The sequence below is a fragment of the Nyctereutes procyonoides genome, unplaced genomic scaffold (assembly GCF_905146905.1).
Source record: "Nyctereutes procyonoides isolate TBG_1078 unplaced genomic scaffold, NYPRO_anot_genome, whole genome shotgun sequence".
In the NCBI taxonomy this organism is placed as follows: Eukaryota; Metazoa; Chordata; class Mammalia; order Carnivora; family Canidae; genus Nyctereutes; species Nyctereutes procyonoides.
In genome coordinates, this window is record NW_026575052.1 from 12,802,406 (window position 1) to 12,816,228 (window position 13,823).

Here is a 13,823-nt window from a genome sequence, read left to right on the forward strand (position 1 = left end):
GCTGACACTCACTAATCACGGCCCTCACCCCGGAGCCGCACTGACTGTCTGGTCTCCATGGAGACACGGCAACCTCCGGCCACTTGTTAATGGCAGCTCAACAAGGCTGCAGCAACGGGGACAGGCCTGACCAGTGTGTCCCAGCCCCGCACCACCTGGCCCAGCCTGGGCCCCTGCAGCAAACCCCAGGGGCGCCTGAGTTGGGGGATAGGACCAGAGGTCTGGTGGCTGGGAGGCCCCCCTCCCCTGCCCCTCCCCGGCCCCGCCTCCCTTGGCACTGCCAAGCAGCGAGAGGGCAGAGGCAGCCTCTGCCCTGGCCGACTCCTCCGCAGGGCTGCTGGGAAGCTGAGCTCATGCAGGTCACCCAGGCAGGGCCAAAGGGCTGGAGGGGGATGGTGAGGAGAGTATGTGGGGGGGACCTGCTTGCATCCCACACACAAGAGGAATGGAGGGGAGGGCGCTTCGCTTGCCCTGACAACCCTCTGCTCTGCTAGCCCGAGGCAGGGACCCGATTGGGAACCATCTGTCCAGAACCTCTTCCCTAGTTTGCTGTCACTACATCTGAAATCTGAAATGCCACCATTAGCAATTCACTCCTTCGGGAGGCAGCGTGGCATAGCACAAAAAACACTGGCTTTACAGTCAGGCAGGCCTGGATGTACGGCCTGGCTCTGTCCCTCCACTTCTGAGAATTGATTTCCCCATCTGCAAAATGGGATGGTAATTGCACCCACATGGACACATATATTCGGGCACGCATACTTCCCTAGGCTTACTCTGACCTCTCCCAGAAGCTCAACACCTTGACTTGTCCCAGAAGCCTTCCTTCACCCTCACAGAGGAGCTGGGAGCCTCCTTCATAGGCCTCAGGCCTAATCCCTCAGGGTTCACCACCCTCCTGGAGCTGCCCCAGATTTGTCCTCCCTACAGACTGGCCTGTAGGGTAGGGCAGAGTGACCTTCAAGGGACAATTGTGGAATAAACAAAGGAGGCAGGTAGGAGGAGAGCCTCCCTCAGCCTTTTGTCCTCTTTCCTCCTCAAGGGGTGCTCTGTCCCTAGAACACGGGTTGAGGGCCTCTGTTCCCTTCTGTCCTTCATACCTGTGTTTGTCCTTCTGTCTGTCCATCCATCCATCCTGCAAATCCTGAGTGGGACTTCAGAGAGGACCTAGAAGTGACCCCAGCCTACGAGTGAGGCGGAGGCCAGATTCTTTGGTCCAGACACCTGGGGCACGCCCATGGCCTACCAGGGACCTTGGGACAGCTGCCTCTCCCCACCATGTTTCTCCTTGGTCACTCCCTAGGCAACTGTCCAAGCTGAAAGGGCCCTTGGAAATCATCTAGTCCAATCAACTGCTGCCAGATGAAGAAACTAAGGCCCAGAGAGGACTGTGGCTTGCCCAGGATCCCACAGCAGCTCCGTTTTTGAGTTGACAATGTACCAATTATGTGGGTCTGCTTGGGAGGCGGCTTTGGCTCTCCTGGCTCTGCTGACAGCTGTGTTCCCAGTGGCAGCTGGAATGCTGGTGGGAGGCCTGTCTGGCCTTTGAACCCTCACTCCCCAGGGCAGAACCAGGTGGCTCCGGTGGGGCCCAGGGCTGGGAGGTGGGGAGCCTCCAGGGGGCAGCCCAGATACCAGTGGGGGCGTGGGATGATTGAAAAATGAGGGAGCAGTGTTGATTGCAGAAGCCAACTCTTGAGGTGAGCTCCTTTCCCTACAGCCCTGGCAGGCACTTGCTGTGTAGCCTTGGGTGCATCATTTGACCTTTCTGAACCTTAGTTTTCTTTTTTTTTTTTTTTTTAAAGATTTTCTTTATTAATCCATGAGAGAGAGAGAGAGAGACAGAGAGAGAGAGGCAGAGACACAGGGAGGGAAGTCCCTCCATGCAGGGAGCCCGATGCGGGACTCGATCCCTGGACTCCAGGATCACGCCCTGGGCTGAAGACAGACACCAAACCGCTGAGCCACCCAGAGATCCCCTGAACCTTAGTTTTCTTATCTGTAAAATGGTGCTACCTTTATAGAATGAAAATGCTTTGTCAACAGTGACAGCTGTAAGAGAAGGCAGGAGTTTTTACTGTGGGGCTGAAAGGCCAAGCACCGAGGGGGGGGGGGACCAGCCTGAGGCCACAGAGTGAACTCACATCTCCCTCCTCTGAGCTGTCTACCCTGAATTGGATGTGAGGTTTTGGAGCTGAAAGAGGCATCAGGTCCAGACTGTTCACTGAAGGAAGAACCGGGACCAGAGAGGGGAGTGAGTTGCCCAAGGTCGCCCAGTGAGTCTGGGGCCGTTGTGGGCCCGGAGCCCAGGCCGGGCACAAGGGGCCCCTGCCCAGCTGCATCGCTTGCTCATCCAGCCCCCTTGGTGTTGTCTCCCCCAGCGAGTGGGCGCAGAGCGGGCCCAGCTTCCTTCCTGCCGCCCTGCCCGCCGTCTGCCACGTTGGCAGCCGCCTGCACCCTTCTCGCCACTGCTGCTGCTGCTGATGCGGCATCAGCCGAGACCAACCCGCCGAGAGTTTGCCCGGAACAGCCAGGGCTGCTGGAGCCGGGGCTGGGTTGGCTGACTCTGCCAGACAGGAGGGAGCGAGCCAGCCGGCAGAGGGAGGGAACAAGGGCTGAGCCAGCCCCTAGCCTTCCCAGTCCTTCTCCACCCTCACCAGCCAAGGGAGGGACGCAGGAGCCTGGGGGGGAGCCAGAGGGCTGGGGTGTCTGTGTGTGTGAGGTTCAGAGAGCTGGGTCTGTCCGGGGGAGCGTGCATACTTTCGTATGCAGAGAAGAGCGTGTTGGGGGAGATTTGTGAGTCTGTGATTGCCTCGGTGTGCACAGATGCTGCCGCGTGTGTGTTTGTGCCCGTTCGTGCGTACACAGGGGGTCACTGTGTGTTTGTGTAAGCACAAGGAAAAGCCGCATGTGTTCCGAGTTTGAACACATGCCTGTGTTCAGAGAGACACTGCGTCTACCAGTGTGTGCATGTGGAAGCCAACTGTTAGTGACAAGGAATCTGTGTGTTCACTAAAGGGTCAGTATGTGTGTCTGAGTTCATGCGTGTCACATCTGGGTGTGTTTGGGGCCCCTGTGAATTTGTCATTGTGCACAAGAGGATAATGATGTGATTGTGAGTTTAAGCTCATCTGCGTGTGCCCGAGGGACAGTGGTTGTGTGTGCGCCGAGGAATGTTGGGGGAGCTGTGATTGTATGCGTGTGTCCATAAATGCGTGGGCTACCCCAAATGTCCCTGGCGTGGGCACACTGTGTCTCTGTGCCCAGCAGCCTTTGTACGTGTGGCTACCTACAGCGATGCAGGAGATCCCTGTGTGGGACTGATGTGCTCGGCCTTGTGTACAAGGGCCCAGAAAGCATAGGCATTGTGTTGCTGTGCTGCGGCTGCCCAGGGTGGTGGTGGTGGCGGTGGCGGTGGCGGTGGCGATGGTGGCCGTGGTGGTGGCGCTGTGCAGGGAGACAATATGCTATGGGTTTGCACTTGTTTCTCCGCACAACAAGGCCCTGTTTGTGATCATGTTTGTGTGTGTCTGTGAGCGCTGTGTGCTGGAAACCGTGCGTGCTTCTGAGTCTGTGGTAAGCTGAGTGTGGGAAGGAGGGGGGAATACATGGCTGTGTTTGTACTTGTCCGTGAGCCCAGGGTCAGATGCGCTCCATGTGCTACCTCCTGTGTGCACAGGTGGCCGCTGTGTCCAACCGTGTCTTTGTGTGTTTCGGGTCGTCTGAATGTGCGCAGGAGGAGGACCCCGCGGAGGGGGGATTTGAGTGCGTGCCTGTGCAGGCCCCTTTAACGTGGCAAGTCTAAGAAATGTCGGCCTTCTTGGCAGCAGATCCGGGCTTGGTTCCACTGGGGGTGTCTGCAGAGAGGGGCTCTTAGAAGGGACGTGCTTGAGCGAGAGAGACAGGAAGGGAAGGGGGGGCCAGCCCCAGCTCGGGGTTTCCAGGAGGGAAAGCCAGACATTGGAACTTGTCAACGCTACCTCCTTCCCCACCCCCACCTCCCCGACTGCTGCCTCCCCTCCTGGCGCCTGAAGGCTGCTGGCAACCAGACAGACAGACAGACAGTGCACACATAGACTGGCTCACCGGCACAGAGCCCAAATGTGAGCCCCAAATACACAAGCCTGGATGCCAAAGGTCCAGAGAGGGCAGAGGACATGGCTGAGGGTTGAGGGGAGCACATGTGTTTATACATGTTGGGGGGCAGGGGGTGCTGGTGGCCTCTCAGAACCCAGGCTTAGAAGGGGGAGGATGCAGCTCTGGTTGGGGACCCTCTGGGGAGGGGGCTCTTGTTCTAATCAGACTCCCAAGGCTCCAGGCCTTCTCCCTGTTTATACAACCACTGCAGTGTCTCTGAGAATCTCATTGCCTCAGAAACCATCTTCTGCAACTCCCTCTTTGTACAGAGGCAGAATAGAGGCCCAGAGAGGGACAGCAACTGATCAAGTGTAACACAGCTGTGCATGCTAGCCCATGGGCCAGTCAGTCCTATTCTCCTTTTCTCCCTCGGTGAATTTATCTCTTTCTTCCTCCCAGGACTTCAGGATTTGACAATGACTCTTGCTTTTTTTTTTTTTTTTTTTTTTGGCCTCTAGGACAGCAGAACCTGGAAAAGAACAGAATTTGGTTCTGGGCCAAGGGCTACTGGGGAGGTGGGACGGGGAGATAGAGAAATAAAAGGAACTCAAGGAGAGAGGAAGGAGGGAGCTGGGGGGAGATTTGAGAAGCATAGACTTTCCTTTGCCTCCACCGAGAGCCTGGGCACCAGGGGCAAACTCTGAGCTCAGAGGGAGTCCTGCCCCTTGGGGGTTGGAATGAGGACAGCAGGATTGGAAGCTCAGGGATATTCTGGGTGCATGTATGATGTGCAGTGACCATACTCACCTCATGAGAAATGAGGGAGGGGCTGTGGGTGGGAGAATGAGTATGTATTGATTTAGGGTATGAGGCCTCTTTTTTTAAAAATATTTTATTTATTCACGAGAGACACAGAGACACAACACAGGCAGAGGGAGAAGCAGGCTCCATGCAGGGAGCCCAATGTGGGACTTGATCTGGGATCGAGGATCCCGCCCTGGGCCCAAGGCAGGCGCTAACCCACTGAGCCACCCAGGCATCCCACGAGGCCTCTTTAGAGCATGGAAGTTGGGTGTATATAAAGTTGTGAGTGTGCTGGGAGTCCGTGTGTATACCTGTGAATGTGTGGCACCCACCTGGACTTCACTGGGTTGGGGCAGGATTATAGGAATGCGTGTATGTGTATGTCTGTGATAGGGAGAGAGAGAAATCTTACCTGAGGGAATGGTCCTGTGCATGTATGTGTGTGTGTGTGGGGGCAGGGTTGTGTGATGCTGCACCTATATGCTCTTGTGGAGGTTGTATTCTGCGTATGTAGGTAAGGAAAGCGTACAGCTCTGTATAGTGTGTGTTTGTGCGTGGCTAGATTTGTGCATGTGTATCATGTGTTTGAGGTGCATAAGTTTTTATATGTGAAGCATGTAACTGCATACGTGTGTGGGAGTGTACACATGTTGGAGATTGTTGCAAGGTACATGTGTGTCTGTATGAGTCTTGGCCACAGGTTGTGTGTGCAGTTATGTGTATTTGTGGGGAGCTGTTCACATGTGTGGTTGTATATTTTGGGGGATTGGGACATATGTGTGGTTCTTGAAGCAATACTTTGCTTATTGATTTTTTGTTTATTGTTAAACTTCCCTCACTGAAACGTAAACTCTGTGAGGGCTGGAGAATTTTTGTCGATTTTGCTCACAGTATCCCTCGTGTTTAGAATAGTGCCAACATACAGTAGTCACTGAATCTTATTTCTTGAATGAATGACAAACAAGTGTGTATACACTGAGCTAGATGTGGGAGGCGCATTTTAGGTATGAATTGTGTGTGTATCTGGGTGTGTGAATGGACACACTTTGTGTCCAGGTATGTGAGGTCTTAGGCGTAAGTGGCATGTGACCAACTGTGCACACAGGTGCACATGTGTGTCTAGGTGTGTGACCTGAAGCTGTGCCCCTTATATGAGCATTGGGGTGTTGAGGGATGTGGCTGTGTGTGTGCACAGTTGTGTGTGTGTGTGCATGGGGGCGGGAAGGCGCTGTCGGCTGCTCCCAGCCTTCAGCACTCACTCAGCTTCACCCCAGGTCGCCTGCTGCGAAATGTCAGTGGCAGAGAAGCTAAAAATATCCGCTCTCCTCCTCTGCTCACTGCTTGGGCTGCTGGGGCTGTGGGGCCCCAGCAGGCCCCTTGGGCCCTGGGGGGAGGAGGAACTGCTGGATGAGGGGCAGGGTGTGGGGTAAGAAAAGGAGGCTCTCCTCAGCATGCCTCTCCCCCACTTCTTCTTGGGCTCCAAAGTCAGGTCCCAGGCTCACCTCTATCAGGAAGCCCTAGAGAACCCCCCAGGAGCTGCCACATGCTAGTGTGTGTGTCTGTGTGTGTCTGTCTCTAGTGTGTCCAGAGCTGCCTGAGAGGGAGATATGGCCTCCATCAGACTGGGGCTCATCCGAGCAGGACAGTGCCTCTTTTGTCCAAGGATTCCAAAGGACTTCAGACAGGGGCTCCTGGGGCGGGAGTTGTATCTTTTCCCTCAGTCTGGGTGCTCCCAGCAAAAGAGCTGGTGGTTTTCTCCCTACAGCTGATGGTCAGGGGTACAACACAGGATATATGGGCTCCTCTGGCACTGGTTCTGGGGCCACTAGGGCTCTCTGACCTCAAGGCACAATTGCTGACACTCAGGGCTCTGAGCCAGGAGGAGTCTGAGCTCTGCCCACACCCTGGGCCGGCATGTGTTTGTGCTACAGGTATTTGTGTGGGTGCGGGTGGGACATGTCAGGGCCCGTGGTCTTTCAGGGACCTGTGCCTCTTCACAGGTTGGGCTCCTGGGTGTGTCTCTGCTGAAGCAGTGGTGTCAGTGACTGTGTACTTAGGGCAATCAATAAAGGTTTGAGGAGTTGTGGGTTTCTCTGTGTGCATGTGGGTAACTCTGTATGTGGGTCATAACGTAGACCTGCAAACTCTAGCTGGGATATACTGTGTTCACATGAGAGTTGCTGGTGTTAGTCCATGGGGGTTTCTGGATATATGTCTGTGTTTGAGTGTGTCTCTATTGGATGGCCAGTGCCTGTTTATCTTCTGTATCAAGATGTCTGCGGGTCAGGGTTTCAATCACTCAATTACTGTTACTGTGTGTTTGTGTGTCTGTCTGGATGTCATCATGTCAATGCGTATCTCTGTGCCTGTATGTATATATGTGTGTGTGTGTGCGCACATGCGCCTAGGTCAGTTTGATCTTGGGGGTCTGTATGTTCATGTGTTCCTGTGAATGTGGGTGTTCTCTGGGTGGGTTGAAATCTATGCACAAACTGGGCACCTCCCTCCCCTGTCCCTTTCTGAGTCTCCCACCATTTCTCTGTTAAAGGCCCTCAGGTTGAGTGTGTGTGCCTGTGTGATTGTGTGTGTGTGCGTCCATCAACTTTCCCCAGCTCCAAAGCCTCCAGCTCTGAGATCCGCCCTCCCACTCTCTCCCTGGTTGGACTTGAGGTGGGAGCTGAAGCAGAGAGGGCAGGCAGGCACAGAGCCCACCGCAGCCGGGGGCCGGGGCCAGGCTGCCACGAGGGCCCTGCCTCAGCTTTCCTCCAAGCAAGCGCTAAGCCAGAGCCTCGGTTACATGTAAACACCAGCTGTGTCAAGACAGCGCAGCTTCTTCTAGGTCAACAGACAGCTGTGGAGTTGCTAGGCAACCGCCTGGCTCCCCCCCCCATTAGGCCCCCCTCCCACTGTCTCTACCTGCAAACCCTCTGCTGGATGCCCCCCCCACCCCAGGGTACCGCCGTGCCCCTCCATGCCAATTAAAACAGTGGGGTTTAGGGGGTAGCGGGTCAAAGCTGTATGAAAGGGGGACTCTGGGACTGGGGTCCAGGTACGGGGAGGTGTTAACTGTTCCAGTGCCACCGGGCCCCTCCCCTCAGGCCTCAGGGCACCCCACCACATCCCTGGTCAGACTACAGGCAGAACTGAAGGGATGGTAACTGATGCCCCCTCCGCTGTAGGTCAAGTCAACGCTGGAGCCCTGCGGATGCAGAGAGGGGTGTGGGTTGTCCTACGATTGGTCAAGGGTCAACGGGTCATCGGCCCGTCCGCGCCCGCCCCCCCCCCCCCCCCCGCAGTCCAGCCTGGGGAAGACAGACTGATGGGCCCTCTGGCAACCAAAGGGTTAAGTTCCCCCTTTCTTTCCCACCCTCCCAGGATAGCCACCCCCATTTCGAGGTAGCACCTGCGCTCCCAGCTGCTGTGCCCGTTTGGTGCCCGCGCCCGGGCGGAGCAGCAGCCCCCGCAGCGCCCCAGACCTCGCTCCGCCCTCGCACGGCTTCCCGGTACCGGCCGGAGCCTTCCCTGGGGAAGTGGGGCAGGCGACGGGCCGGGCCCCGGGCCTCCTGACAGCCCCCCGGCCCCCCTCCCCCGGGTTCCGGCCCTTTGAGCCGAGGGTCGCCTGCCCGGGTCGCGGCCCAAGGAAGGAGCTGGCGGCGGGGCCCGGCGGGCGAGGGGGCAGCGCCCGGGGCCGCCCCATTAGTATGCGCCGCGCTCCGCGCACCATGGCAACCGCTCCGCACCCCGCCCCCCCGCGCCGCGCCAGCCGGGCAGCCCCGGGCGCAGTGCGCACCTCTCCTCCCACAGGTGGCGGCGCGCACGGGCGGGCACGCACGCACGGGCACGCACACTCGGGGCGCCTGGGGGCGAGCCGTGGGCGCCAGGTGCGCTGGGGCCGCGCTGCTCCGGCTCGCTGCTCGCGCCGCCTGTGGGCGTGTCCCCAGGTGCTTCAGGGGGGGGGGGCGGGGGGCGGTACCTGAGGCCCTTCTGCCTGCGCCTGGGTGTGTCCCTCAGTGTGCCCGTCGTGCCTCCGTCTCTGGTTGTCCTTGAGGGGATTTGCCCGTCTCTCATTTGCCTCCCTGTCCTGAATGTGTGTGGCTCTGGGTGTGACAGCCCAGGTGTACCTGAGTGGACCTGGGCCTTTGTACATGTGTGGTGCAGTGATTGCCGCTGCGGTCTTTGAACCTGTGTGTCTGCACACGCCTTCAGGCGTGTGCATGTTTGTGTGTTTGTCCATGGCTCTGAATTTTTCTCTGGAAAAATGCCCCGGGGTGTGCCTGCGACAGTTTTGGTGTGTGCCTGAGTTTTGTCCGTTTGTGTGTGCCTGGTCCCTTAGTATTTGCGTGTGACCCTCTCTCTGTCTGGCATCCTTGTGTTTCTGGGCTTAGCTGCGTGTTGAATTGTGCACCTGTGTATATGTCCCTGAGAACCCATCTCTCCATGTATGTCATTGGACGTTCCTGTGAGAGCCCTGAGTGTGTCCTGGAGTGTGGCTGCGTGTCCAGGGGCTGCTGGCTCTGTGCCCTCCTTGGCTTCACTCCCTGCTGCCTGAGTGAGCTGACACCTGCTCCCTGAGCACTGGGCCCCTTCCCCCACCTGGCAAGGACAAGGAAGGACACGGAGACAGAGGCAGACATGGAGGCAGAGATAGACTTGGAGGGGGGACACTGAGAGCCAAGTAGGCTGGAGAGGTGGTGACCCAGAGTCATGTGATTAGCCTCAGAGCCCAAGACCCAGAAGAGAGGAAGAGTGATGCCAATATCCGGACATCAGAGAGAGGGAGACCCAGAGTCACAGAGACCCAGAGCACGGAGTCCGGAACTGCTGAAACAGACCAGAGATCAAGGATGTGGCTCCCCAGCCTCCCTCCCTCGCTCTCCCTCCCTTCCTCCCACTCTAGAGTTTCCAGCCCCAGCTGTGCCTCCTCCACATACCCAAAGCAGAGTTCTCCTGGCCCTGGGAGTCTGTGCCCTGGGACTGGAAACCAGTCTCCTCCTTATAGCAGTTGGCTGGTGTGTGTTTGTGTGTGTGTGTGTGTGTGTGTGTGTGTGTACGTGTGTATGCATGTGTCACCATCCGTGTGCTCTCCTGGGCTGGTGCCTACCTTGCACACAGCCCTTCCTCATCGTGCCCCCTTCATACTGCTGTCTACATTTTCACAGGTTCCTATCATGCACATCTTTACACGTGCCACAGTCAGCCACACTCATTCAAACCCAGAAACATGCCCTAGGTCTCCTTCTCTAACACATCTGCACTGGGGCCAGGGGGCTCCCGATGCATAAGCAACCAGCAAGTCTCACCCTCCTAAGCTCTCCCAGCCAGCCATTCCCCCTTCAGCAACCACCAAGGGCAACTATCCCCCTGCCACACATAGGCAAAGACAAAAGACCAAATTTTGTCAATTCCAAAAGACAATGCACTCAAAGGCAGGGACCCCATCTGTTTTGCTCACTGTTGCATCCCCAAGTGCCTGGGCCATTGCCTGGAATCTTGTAGGTGCTTAAGAAATATTTGTTGAGTGAATGTGTTTATAGTGTTTCTAACAGTCACTCAGAGAACCCATAGTAATTTACAGCCACTCGGAAAAACACTAATGGATACCACAGTGTATACACAAGAAAGCATCTTACGAACATCTAGGACAACACATTAAGTATAGGTGTGTGCATACAGGTGGCTGCTTGTGTGCAAACACTGAGCACAATAGATGGATTAGTGGTTCTCAACTCTGCACATTAGAACCACCAGGGTAAGCTTTTAAAAATCTCATTGCCCAGGCCCCACCCAGCCCAATGAAATCAGAACTTCTGGGCCGAGAATCACTGATCTTGATGAAGGACCTGAAAGTGTGGACGTGTGGATTATTAGCAGGGATGTGGGTAGAGTGGATTTTCACTTTTAACAGGACAGCTAAGCAGACTCCCAAACCAGATTATTTGGGTTTGATTTGAACCCTGTTATCACAATTCAGTCACTGAGTGGTCTTTGTAAATTGTGTTTCCTGTCTGTAAAACAGGATAATAATCATCACAATAAAGCCTTATCATAGAATTGTGGAGATGGCATGAATTTTACACACACTCACACACACACACACACACACACACACACACACACACAGAGTACCTGGTCCATAATTGAATAAAGTATTTCCGATTCTTGTTATTTATTTAAACTTTGAAAGAATTTTTTGTAAGTGGGCTTTTTTTCCCCCTTTAAATTGTTATGAAAGGGACACCTGGGTGGCTCAGTGGTTGAGAGGCTGCCTTAGGCTCAGGGTATGATCCTGGTCTGGGATTGATTCCCACATCAGGGTCCCTGCAGGGAGCCTGCTTCTCCCACTGCTTGTGTCTCTGCCTCTCTCACGAATAAATAAAATCTTTTAAGAAAGTTGTTATGAAAGAGCGAGGGCTCATACTACTTACACCCACTTCCCATGTGGTCTAGGACAAGTCACTTACTCTGCGCCTCTGAACCTGTCTTCTATATATCTATAAATAAATTTATAGACGAAATCTGTATCATCTATAAATGAAGTGACTATCTTCTCTACCTCAAGGATAGGTTTTGAGGAATAAAAACTCCAGGGAAGTATTTAATAATGGTGGTGAAACCCAAACATCTGGCAGCCACACTACCTTGATGCTTTTTGCAATCAGGTAAGGTGTAGGGCTGTGGCCCTGGTTAAGGCTGCAATTTCTGAAAAGAACAGATCCAAATAGGGTGACCCCCATCCCTGCCCCACCCACCTGGACAGGATCAGAGAGGCTTCTATCCCAAGGCTGGGCCCTTGGTCCTAGCAGAAGTTCCAAGTCTGCTCTCCAAAATACACCTCTACCCTCTTCACGGCTTACTAAGCCACAGGGTGAGATACCTCCCTTCCCCGAGCTCCTGTTCTCTCCTTGCCCTTCCACCCTCAACTTCACTTTCCAGGAGTTCCCTCTCCAAGTCTCTCTCCCAGCCCAGAAACTGGAGCTCCCCACTTTGCTGTGAATCCCCATCCCTCCTCCAAAACCCTCTTCTAGTTAACAAGCCCCCTCGCTGGGCTATAATCACCTCCCTAAACTCCCATTTCCTTCTAGGGTTGTCCCTCCCAACCCCCACCAATTCCTGGGCACACAAACCTTCACTGCCCTCCCTCCCCATTTCAAGTAGAGCCCTATTCTCTTCCACTGAATCCCCTCTACCGTCCCCTTTCCTCACTGAAACGCTTCTGGGCACCCTCACCGCCCCCGACCTCCTCACCCCACAGTTTGTCCCCACCTGGACAGCGTCCCCAAGCTGCTTCTCCTTCCTCAGCAGCATTGAACACTCATTTTCTCCCTGCAGGTGGTTCATGGGGCTGAAAACAAGCTTCTCTGGTCTCCTGCACTGGTTCTGTCCACGCCACCTACTCCCAACCAGCCTCGGCCAGGCCCCAGAGTGACCTTGCCAAAGCCCTCTCCCCGTCCCCTCCCCAAACAGACCTAATTTCGTGTGGCTTCCACCTGCCCCCTTCCCTGCCAGGCCTCTGCACAAGTGGTTTACTCCTCCAGGAACAAAGTCCCCCTTCCCCACCCTGACTGGGTCTTAAGGCTCCCCGCCCCCACATGCAGCACCACACAGGCTACTGGATTATAGCCTTGAGCTTTGTGTTGACACCCTTGCCTTATCATGCAGTGAGGTGACAGTGGGTTCATTTGAGCCTTGGGGATGCATAGAGGGGGCCTGGCGGGTGGATAAGCCTCACATCCAGCACAGAGGCTGTAGTTTAGGGGACTGTTTTACCTGCCCCATCAGAATCCTCTGGTATCCTCTTTCAGATAGGAGTTCCAGCAGCTGGTGGTCTGGGCCCCCCTCACTCTTCCAAGGCCAGAGCCTTGCTGTGTGGGCCCCCTGGAGCTGTCCCTCAGGGTCTCCCTGACCTTCAGTGGGGAGACACCGAGCCATATTTGGCAAAGCTTTAGCACGAAGCGGATCTATGGGAAAAGCTGCTTGCTAAACACCAGGCAGCCCAAAGTGGGCATTATTTGATCAAGGGCAACCAAGAGCTCCCAAAGTCAGGGAGTAGGGAACAATTTTAGGCTTTCCAGGTCCACTAGAAATAGGCACGGTATTGAATTTTCTTTATACAAAGTTTACAAAAGCAGGGAGGAAACAGACCCGGCATTTGGGGTTCAGGGTGGAAAGGGGAAGGCAGAAATATTGGGCTTACAGGCCTAGACAAACTCTGGAATTTGCACAGGCAGATGCAGGTGTGTCAGGTGTAGTGATGCAAAATGGGGAGCCTGGAGACAGAGATCCAGGATCCATGGTGAATGGGAGATACACAAACGGGGGGTACTTTAGTCCTTGTGGGAAAGGGGGCGCCCCACAAGGGTTCTTGGGCTTGGGACAGCAGGAGAGCTGCAAAGACAGGTGTCTCTGAACCACAGTAGAATTGTAAGGCCCAAAGGCTGGGGTGACATAGTACAATGAAGGGGCTGGAGTCAAGAGACTTGGGATCTAGGATGGAATGGGGGTCCGGAAGCAGAGGGCCTCATGACCTAACTCATACTGGGGATCCCACAGGGAGAAGAAACTTTGAGGGGAAAACATGGATCCTAGAGGCAAGCATCCCTCCCTGCACTTGTGGGGTCCTGGAGCATGGGACACAAGATGTGAGACCCAGGACCAAAACCAAGGACCTAGGAAGCAGAATCCCTGGATCTGGGACATAATGCGTGGACCAGGGGCCTCGAAGCCCTAGGGAGCAGGCTGGCAATCCCAGTGGCAGGGCCTGCATTGTAATCTGGGAGTTGGGTGTGTGTGTGGGGGCAGTTCCCAGATGCCAAGCAGACTCAGATCTCAGGCAGAAGGGCGAACTCAGAGGGAGGGAACATATGAAGGTATTTTGACTCTGGGGAACCAGTGTCTGGTGACAAAACCCAGCCAGGCGTCTTCCATTCCATCCACCCTCACTC